Below are 4326 nucleotides of genomic sequence, written 5' to 3'. Positions count from 1 at the left end.
CATTTGCAGTGTTTCCAGGGACAACGTGAAGCTCGGAAAACGTCAAATTTTGCAAGTCTAATAACTTTCACTCTACAAGTCTAAATCATGTGTTCTCAACATCATTGGAAAGCTCTTCTCAACATCTATGCATAGACATCAAGATCACCGAAATCCGATATCGAAGTAGGAAGTTATGAGCGAATTCGTGAAACCCGTCAAAACTGCTCAAAGACACGACAAGATCGGTTTCGGATAGACGAAACAATCGGTTCGGCATCACAGAAATTGAAAAATTGCTCAGAAAGTGGAACCAATCGGTTCGATCATGCACGAAACGATCGGTTTGACCCCCATATTTGGAAATACTTCCAGTTTTGCCCAAAATGAAGGGAGATAAGAGGAGAAAGTCTCTACGTCAGAAATTATTCCGAATTTATCAGAAAAAATACACCTAAGAGCAGAAGAAAAGAGGGAGATTATCAAGAATCAAGAGATCGGAGTAGAAGATGGAGATCACGAAACCGAGAAATCGACTAAGAGTCTCTTCCCTATTCTATTTTACGATGTTTTGTTGTATTGATATGTACCCTGTTGTCTCGATGTTTAGTGAGTAGTTCCATAGCTGTAGGTTAGGGATTTGCTATGTAGGGATCTTTGATTTTTAATTCCAGACTCTGTGTATGTATTTATTCCATTCAGTTTATTGAATTGTTCTTAATGCTTTTGATCTTGTTGGTCACTTGATTGAATGAATTTAGGGTTTTAATTCGTATAGAGATATGAGATTCTAACCTGGAAATAATTCAATAAATAGAACAAGTATTGCATCGAGAGATGGATATTTGCCTAGGGATTATGATAGCGTTCGTTCGTGCATCCAGAGTTTTAGAATACCAAATCGAGAGATTAGTAGGATAAAGCCTGGATAGTGAAGTTAGACTCAGAGGATTAATCTCTATTTTAGAGCTTGAATTTCCTGAATTGGATAGATAAACCACTGGATTTGCATCTTTTGAAAGATCCTTGCATGTAAAACAATTATGAAGCCTACAGTATTTATCATTCATAGTTTACAACCGTTTTTTTGTTATTTGTTTTGCTATGTTTCATCACACTCTCATATTTTCTCTAAATCTAGATTTGGATTGGAATCTGATTCAGTTGTTTATTTGTCCATGTGTTCGACCCTAGTTGCTACACACGATCCGTACACTTGCGGAATTTGTTGAGTCTAGCATTTTATTACTTGATTGAATCTTATACACCTAGATTTACGACATCATATGCTGATATTTTTATTGATTGGAGTCAAAAATAAAATTTATTATGGGTCCAAAATTTGGTTTTATATGTTACAAATTTTAAATAAAAACTAAAAATGCTTATATCGAGTATTTTTTATATTCTCATCTATAATTTATAAAGACATACCAAAAAAACTAATTTTATTATAATCGTTAAACCAACATATTTGTCACACTAAAACCATACACATGAATAGTGAATGGTGAATAATTCGATAACGGTATATGAAATATATGTACAAATGATGTCGATTTAGAGTGTGATATAATCTCGTTTTATTTTTCTAGATGCAAGTATACAGATCAATCATAGTATTTAGGGTCGAACACAAAGACATACACGTTTACGATGACAATTTTGGTTTCGATCTATGGCGATAATTTTTTATGATGGCGGTGCTGACTTATAAATGCAAGAATAGAACAAAACATAATTTATTTAGAAATAAAAAAAATTAAATTTTATTATACTCGTTAAAACTAGACATATGACGCACTAAAACTATGTACATGAAAGGTGAATGACGAATACTTCGATATACGAATGATGCGTATAAGCAATGATGGATCTCAAAAAATGATAAATTATAATTTGAAGTAAACTTAATTTTATTATGGAGTCTGGGAAAACAACTAAGTTCTTACTATAATCATTAAAATTTGATCGCATTATTATCCAATTTAACAAAATATTTTTAAAAATAATAATAGTTACCGCTACAATATGGTAAATTAAGAACTATTATTTATAATAAATAATAATTTATTTTTAAGCGACAAATAACTTAATCTTTATTTTTATATTTTTAATTAATTTATGTAGGGGCAAGATAATATAAGCGACCCCCAATGAGGTGATCGATCGATCGTGATACCAAGATCGACCGATCGTGTGTTATACTCGGCAATGTCATCCTTTTTTATTCTAAGTACTTCGGATTGTTTCCACGTTTATTTCACATGATTCGATTCCCTTGAAAATATCTCATTTTATATTCATAACTCCGGTTTTCCTATAAAACATAATAAATATGAAGAGTCTAAATATAAAATGTATAAAAGATATCTATTAATACATAAATGAAGTGAAATTCAATAGATATCCTATATAAAAATATAATATTATTTATATGTCATCATCTTTTAATCTAGATTACACTCCTTGTATATCCCAAACATATTTATTAAATATTTCATACAATTTACATTGATAAACAAAATAATATATACATCTAAAATATATATGTTGTATGAATAGTTTTTAATCTAGTTCTTATTATTTATAATATAAATGATAATATTTATGTTATAATCTAAATTGTTATAACATAAATATCTATACCTTTCATTCTTCTTATCGAATAGAGTGTTCAAGAAACATGTTTTCATAATTTAGATATTTTATAAAGTCAAAATATAGAGACCAATGTTTGATTTCATCCAACGACACTTAATTATCCCAATATTTGTTAAATTCTACTGCCAAATGTTAACCTTAGAGTTTTCATATAAACTTTGATATCTACACGTTTTCTTGGAATAAACAAAAAAACTTTATTTTATTTTATTTTATTTTTCGTAGTTTCTATCCTTTATTATTTAGATTGCGTATTAAATTTTGGTAATAATATTATTATACTTAACAAAATCCAAATGGATTTGGTGTTTATAGTTCTAAACCTATAAATAGAACTATGGTTCTTGGCCTCTCCAACAATTGCATCAAAACATTTTTCATATCTTTTTTAACAACAAAATAAAAAACGGACATGTCGAAGACTTACTTCACCGTAATCCTCTTTGCTCTCTTGATCATCACAATGTCTCGTGAGTCCTTCATCTTGAACATTATTAGCTTCAATGAGACATTTGTATATATATAATATATTTATTTAATTTAATTTATTAAAACATAGTATTAAGATAAGACTTTCAAGAGCCTTATGATACCCTTTTTTAGTTATCCATATATATATATATATATATATATATATATATGATTTTTTGATAGTGTTATATATATTTGTGTAATGACAGATGTGAAATGTACGAGAGTGATGGAAGATGTTGGAGAGGACAAGTCGAAGAAGAAATGCACGACCGACAAAGACTGTAGAACTCTTATATGCTATGGCAATGGACCTATTTGTGTTAAAGGCTTTTGCACATGTGACTTTGTTGTCGCGACCTCCGTAGGATATTGAGGCCGTTTTGTGTCCTAATTGCTATAAATAAATAAATAAATAAATATCGAATAAAGCTTTATCAATTATAAATGCTTTCATATATGTCTAATATTAACGTATTCAACCGAGTTATCCTGGAAAACGTCTAAATAATACAAAATATTTGATATATATATATATATATATATATTCAATTAATTTATCAACAGAATACAATTGTCGTGAATATTAAATTTTTTAAAACTTATCCTTATTTTATAACGTTGTGTATACTTTGTTTTGTATGAACTCATAAATTAAATGAAACATATTATCCTAAAGTTAAGGTTTGAACTTACGGCTATCTAGAAGTGAACAAGCATTTGAACTAATAGCTTGCTCGCATGCATTTATCATATTCTAAATATTTTGTCCGGTAATGGGCAACTTTTACTTTCTTTTCTTTATTAAGAAGATTTTAATTAAATAAAATAAAAAACAACAGTTTTATTTAAAAAGGGAAAACTTAAGTAAGATGGAACAAGAAAGGTAATAAGTTAAAATAATTGGAACATCATATTCATAATTTATATATGGCTATAAACATTTATGTGATTATTTATTGGTTTTCAAAACTAAAAAAATAATTTATGGGGGAAACAAAAGATTGATTGACTAAGACAAAAAAAAAAAAAAACAAAAGAACATCCTAATATTGTGATAAAATGTGAAATAAATAAGTTTTAGTACTTACATACTTTTTAGATCGTACTATATCGGCAAATGAAAAATATATCTGTAATATATATATATATATATATATATATATATATATATTGAACATATGGGTTTTAGTTTATATATGTATTGATCAT

The 4326-nt window shown here is 28.1% G+C and overlaps 1 long non-coding RNA gene across 1 annotated transcript; it reads left to right on the top strand.

Annotated features, from left to right (window-relative positions):
• Nucleotides 1-3013: 3013 nt before the first annotated feature.
• On the top strand, nt 3014-3570 carry LOC104804665. Its single transcript, XR_770374.1, has 2 exons — nt 3014-3113; nt 3324-3570. It is a non-coding gene; the product is annotated as an uncharacterized LOC104804665 (long non-coding RNA).
• Nucleotides 3571-4326: the final 756 nt, after the last annotated feature.

Source organism: Tarenaya hassleriana, unplaced genomic scaffold, assembly GCF_000463585.1.
Source record: "Tarenaya hassleriana unplaced genomic scaffold, ASM46358v1 Cleome91, whole genome shotgun sequence".
In the NCBI taxonomy this organism is placed as follows: Eukaryota; Viridiplantae; Streptophyta; class Magnoliopsida; order Brassicales; family Cleomaceae; genus Tarenaya; species Tarenaya hassleriana.
Note: the sequence above shows the minus strand (reverse complement) of the source record. Positions and strands in the feature narration are given on the sequence as shown.